At 40.1% G+C, this 6,436-nt stretch overlaps 1 protein-coding gene across 9 annotated transcripts in view; it reads left to right on the forward strand.

The window, feature by feature from the left end:
- Nucleotides 1-5,712, forward strand: part of BLACAT1 (BLACAT1 overlapping LEMD1 locus) — an 81,702-nt gene extending 75,990 nt beyond the window's left edge. For all 9 annotated transcript variants that reach the window (XM_081193597.1, XM_081193599.1, XM_081193594.1 and 6 more), the window contains one exon: nt 3,216-5,712. The gene's annotated coding sequence lies outside the window, so the exon portion shown is untranslated. The remainder of the gene's footprint in view (nt 1-3,215) is intronic.
- Nucleotides 5,713-6,436: the final 724 nt, after the last annotated feature.

Here is a 6,436-nt window from a genome sequence, read left to right on the forward strand (position 1 = left end):
TATCTTAATGAACATTCTGTCATACACTTTCATATAAAATCTAGTAGATGCCCCCCCTTTCTGTTGAAGCATTGCCACTTGCACATTGAAAAAGAAGAATAAATTCATAACAAACAAACAAAAAAAGATGTAGTAAGTACAGCTATTTAGAGATGCTATTTACAGAAAGACTGTGCCCAGGTGACCTTATGTGCCTGCTCAGTCTGCTGTCCCAGGTCCTCACAGTTGAGGGGCAAGCTGAAGACCTTGCAGCTCCTCCTCCTTATGGTTTTTAACTTAACTTGGACTGGATAGTCCTCCCAAGAAAGTATGTCCTCAAACAGAAGATTGTCCTATGTAAAGTAGGACACATGGCCACCCCATTAACTGTTGAGCCTATTTCAATTATTGAATAAAACCAAAGAAGGAATGAGGGAGAAGGGAGCCTTTTAACTATATAAATATAGTTGTTTTAACTGATTTTAATATTGTTTTAATACAGATTTCCATTGTTGTAACCCAGCTTGGGACCTTATAATAAAGTGTGGGATACGAGACCTAATTAAAAATAATGAATGAACAAATACTACCACTATTACTACTACTGCAGGCCGCCTGACCATTGACAGTGTAAAATTTCCAGAGCTGGAACTATCATTCTAATGTATGGTGTTCCAGTGTGTTTATATTAGGGTTGAGGAACTGGATCTGGCTAAAGAGTCAGATGCATAGAGGCCAATCCACCATGGGCCACTTGGGCAGATGAGAAGGGATGCCTACCTGTCAGTCACCTGACTGAAATTGCAGAGGAAGATTGTTCCTTCATTTGTGATCCTGAATTGAATTAGATACTTTTAAAATTCAAGCTATGGCTGCAAAGGAAGACTTAGGAATGCACCCCTGGTGCTTTCTTTGTAGCCTTGGCTTGAATTCTGCTCTTTTTGAATATAACATCTTTTTCTGTCATCGGGCACAGGAAAAGTGGGCATGGTTCATCCAAGACAGCCTAGTGGGCCGACTTCTAAGACCATTACTGCTTTTTTATCATGAGGGCATAATTTGATGGATGTCACATCACATATCTTTATTCTATGGGGCACAGGAGATTAATAAATCTAGCCCTGGAAGTATCTGATGAGCTGGCTGTGGATGGCATGCAAGTTTATCTTATGATAAACTCTCTTAACCTTTCCAAGCTCCTCATCTCTGCCAAGAGACAAGATTTGCACCATAGTAGCAAAACTGTACATGCTGGTGACTTGAGCTCTTTTCAGGAAGACTTACAAGTCTGGCTGATTGCCAAGAACCACACAGCAATTGTTCTATTTTCTTACCCCATAATGGGAATGTAAAATTTGTGTCCAGTAAAGATGACCAACGATGAGCTAAATATGATGTCATTCCAGGGAAGGGATCCCCCCTTTTTTGTAAAGAAAAAAATAGAAACTAAATAGGTTTTAATCAATCTTTGTCAAGTTCTAGGGAACAATGTTGCTGTAGGAGATGGCTGAAATGCTCCAAACCTGTAATTCTAAAGAGCAGTAAAATAATGGGCATGAAGCCACAATGAGGATTCATTTCCTCACAGAATCAGTTTTAAAAGTTCACAGGAGTCCTTTTCTCCTTCTCATTGCCATGGAGCTGAATGAAGAAACTCATACAAGACTTTGGCTAGTTCAACTATACACAAAAACAAGGCTAGGATAGCAGCCTAACTCATCTAACAATGGAAGTCACCCTGGTACAATTTGGCCATCACAACAAAGAGTGCTCTCTGGATACCACCACCTTATACATTGTTACTTTGGACCAAGTCCCATCGAACTCAGTGGAAGCTTATTTCTGATGTAGGATCAATATATTTTAGATTCATTGTCTTCTCAAAGAGCATTCAAAATGTATTCTAACCACATTTTAGCCACAAAAAGCGTGCAAGTCTCATCTCCATAAAATAAGTGTCAAGATTACTTCCCCCCCGCCCCCGCTTTAAGATGTTGAACTATCTATGCCACCTTGTACAAATCTGGGGGTGCTAGCCAATAGGCATCCGCCAGAGCTGAAATTTCTGCAGCTTAGGTTGAACCATGCTGAAAACTGCATAACTGGGTTTTTTTCCTCCAAAGCTTGCACCAGGACAAACATACACATTTACTTGGAACTACCAAACCATCGTCTGACCAAACTGCGGGAGGCAGTGGAAGACAGGAGTGCCTGGCATGCTCTGGTCCATGGGGTCACAAAGAGTCGGACACGACTAAACGACTAAACAACACCAAACCATCTCCCATCATGCTTAATAAGTCCCCCCCTCTCATATACATAACTATATAGCCCTTGATGTTTTCAGATGAACTGCTCACTACCATTTTCAAGATAAGTTCTTCCCCTCTAAGAAAGCCGTTTCCAACAAAACTTATTTAATATGTTCATCCCTATGGAAGGTAATAATGTAAGCAGAGTGCACTCTCCCCAGTTTCCACATACACATACATTCAGACAAGGCTGTATCAGAACTAATCAAGCAGTGACATTGTTTTTGCTCTCATCCTTGTCTCTAAAATTACATTGGCAGGCTTCAGTGTTGACTCTAAATCATATGGCTTAGAGTTGCTTAACCTGCTAGTTTATATTTTCCAAGTATCAATACAGTGGTACCTTGGGTTACAGACGCTTTAGGTTACCGACTCCACTAACCCAGAAATAGTACCTCGGGTTAAGATGAGATGAGGATGAGGATGAGAACAGAACTCGTGTGGCGGCAGTGGGAGGCCCCGTTAGCTAAAATGGTACCTCAGGTTAAGAACAGTTTCAGGTTAAGAACGGACCTCCAGAATGAATTAAGTTCTTAACCCGAGGTACCACTGTACTGCAATGTATGGATGCAAACGACTCGTTTTTGGTTGGAAACATGTGCATCCGAAAGAAACATAATATTTGCAGTTTTTCAACTTTGAGAAAGATGTTTAAAAATGAATGAGAATCAACAGTCAATATAGGTAAGTGGGAAGTTAGTCGGGGTGTGTGTGTGTGTGAAGATTTTTACCATTAAAACTAATTGCCTGCAACTGTGCTTCAGGGTATCTTTCAAGATAGATAATATATTGTCTGTCTGGATAAATATTAGTCTTGCTCGGAGCCAGAATGTCTCCCAAATGTTTAATGGTAGGGTAGGAAACAAAACTGTGTGTGTGATGAAGCTTTCTTCAAAGTTGTGCTTTGTTTTGATCTTTTGACAGAGGTGATGCTGCCAAGACAACTTTCATTGTACCTGTTTAAGGTAAATGACAAGTTTTTGTGACCAGCTGGACGGGTGCAGGACATGCACAAATTGCAGAAATGAAGCCAAGGAAGGGAGAATGAGTCAAATACCTTGTTGTACAGCTTCCCAAGAAGAAACTGTGCTAAATTATAAACATGAACATCTTTCCCAACCTAAACTACTCTGCTATGTACACTTGCACTACTAATCCTAGAATCTTAAACTGTGAAATAGGAATAAATCCAATAATTGTGTTATTTCTGACTGGCATTTAAAGGTATTACAAAAAATATAAGTATCAGGTTAATTTCAGGTTGTACAGTTACTGCATTCCAATATTACCTAAAGTAGAAAGGATACTTTTAAAAAATCATAATACAGTTGTATGGGGGTTTTTTGCACTGAGGCTGATATGGCTATAAGAAGCACTTTATTTCTACAGGGTCAGTAGATATATGTTTTGGGATGAGGTTAGACCAGCATCTAAATGTTCATGGCTTTGTTGCTCGCAAGGATATAATCCTTCAGGAGATAGAAACAAAAAAACCCCCAAACATCTACTCAGTATCTCTTACCTTCTACTAATAGCTTATTGCTATAACCATCTGATATATTCTCTGAATTTCAAAGCTGAATGCCTGGGTGGTCAGTGAATTTATGAATTTTTCAGAGGGTGGCTGAAAATGTTTTATATTATTTTGTCTGGCCATAGAAAATACTGCAGTGACCAAATCTTGTCATAATTATCATTGTAAGCAATAGGCACTATATTGAAATTGGTTTTAATCCTGTGCATATTTATGTATGCAGTATACAAAACTGTGGGCTGGATTGATTCTGCATCTCTGATTAATGGAAAGAATTGTTATCTACCCCATCTATTTATTGAATGTACCTGCAGTCAATTCGCACAGTCACATTTATGAGTGACCACACGTATATATAGACCACTAATGATTCAAGTAAAGTCTATATAGATTTATATATTTATCTATATACACATATAGTCTAAGTTTACTCTTAATTATGCTGGAGCCTAGCTAGTGCACAGCAATTTATTTTTATTTTAAAATGTCCTACGTTCTCTGAAATACGTATGTGTAACCTAGACGTGGGCATTGGTCAAACCCAGCAACTTTGAGATCCTTGGATGTACACACCTTGAACCTACCAGAAACATTACAAGGCAATTATATATCTTTGTGAAATAAATTAGAAACTCAAATGTTTCTTTAGTTAGGCTCATGAAAGCTGTTTTTTCCACAGGGCGGAGAACTTGCTGAGAAGTTACAAAGACACACAGATAACTCTGTCTTTGCTATATGACTCCAACAAGTTCCTCTTCTGGGAACAATGACACTGATTGTGTCATTGGATATAACAGTAATATTGTATGTATTCAGGGTTGAAGGTGCTATACAAAAGCTAAGTGTTAACGATAAAGCACAAGCTTCAGTCCATTCCTTTTGACAAACTACTTAAACACATACTTATATTGTAGGCTTTGAGAACCACAGCTACCTTGGAAGTTACAGTGGTTCCTTTGAACAACTTGAGCACAGAGTCATTGATAAGGGATGGAATTAAGTGTGCCTACGAACACTTGCTAGGCCAGACCTAATGATAGTGGTCCACATTCACCGTTACTGTAATTCCTGTGACCTCAATGGATGTTCAAAACTCTCCACATTTAAAGGTACTGATGTGTCCTTATCAGCCACCCAAACCTCCTCTGAGCAGTGCATGAGATTCCAGGGGTCTTGGCACTTAACCAAGGTTTGTGTTTCATTTGGAAAATTAAGGCACATATGCAGTGTACTGACATCCTGAACAGGATAAGCGGCATAGCCTCTATTTTTACACTGCTCTTTGTATCTTCCTTTAATACTCCAAATATTTGCTAAATGATGAGTTTAGGGGGATCTGCCTGACAAACACATAACAATATGTTTAATGCCATTAACCGACAACCAGGGTATTGAGACTCACTATATAGTCATTTTCAAGCCACCTGTATTGATTTAAAACACTGGGGAATCTAACTCATCCAGAATGCATGTATCATCCATGGGGAATATGCCAGTGGAAACCCCTGCAGTTCCTAAATGTAAATCTATGTCATGGGCATCAGAAATGGTAGCGATTGTGATATTGGAATGTCTGAGGAAACAGATAAAGGCATTGCCTGTAACAAGAGGAGCAAATAAGAGTAATTGAGGGCACGGGCAGAAATACAACTTGGCATAGACCTTTATGCCTTTCCAAGGTACTCCAGTGTGGCGTAGTGGTTAAGAGCGGTAGACTCGTAATCTGGTGAACCGGGTTCGCGTTTCCGCTCCTCCACATGTAGCTGCTGGGTGACCTTGGGCTAGTCACACTTCTCTGAAGTCTCTCAGCCTCACTCACCTCACAGAGTGTTTGTTGTGGGGGAGGAAGGGAAAGGAGAATGTTAGCCGCTTTGAGATTCCTTCAGGTAGTGACTCCTCTTCTTCATCTGAAAAAGTCTGATGCCTCCAAGTTCATTATAAAGGATGTCACATTTAGGGAGCTTTCTTCTGTCATAATTATGGGTCATGCCCCATATTAAACCTCCACCTGCCCTCATCAGTGGTAGCTGTTACCTGTTACACATGCTCTGTTCATCTGCGATACTTTGGCCAACTTTTAGAGCTGGCAAGACCAAACTGTGTAGTAGTTAACAAGAGACAGTCAGTTGGGTCATGTCAGGACATATCTCTGCAGTGGGGACAAGCGAGTCTTAAATGTTCCTAGCATAGCCCCACAGTCCACCCCCCCTGCTGCGGACGATTTGTTCAGCTCTCACTGCATGGAAAATCTTGAGCCTATCTTGAAGACTGAATGCTTTCTGTGTCTTGTTTTGTTTGCTCACATTGCATTTCCCCCCCTAAAACTCCGAAATGTCTATTCAGGCTTCTTTGTGGGAAACCCCCTGGACATAAGGGTAGATGAAAATAGATGCTGTTATATTAACTATTTTTAGATCTCATTGTAATTGTGCCTATCGTGCAGAAAGTTTTTGCCTTGCTATGCCATACTGGTTGGTCTGATCTGGATCTCCAGCTCTTGTCAGTAAAAAGTAGTCTTACTTGAATTGAGGACAGGGAAACACGAAGGCAGAAAATGTCCCCGAAGCAGGCTACATTTGTTTCTTCCCCCCTTTTTGCTCTCTGGATTCCA

Source organism: Podarcis bocagei (genome assembly GCF_964188305.1).
Source record: "Podarcis bocagei genome assembly, chromosome: 5".
In the NCBI taxonomy this organism is placed as follows: Eukaryota; Metazoa; Chordata; class Lepidosauria; order Squamata; family Lacertidae; genus Podarcis; species Podarcis bocagei.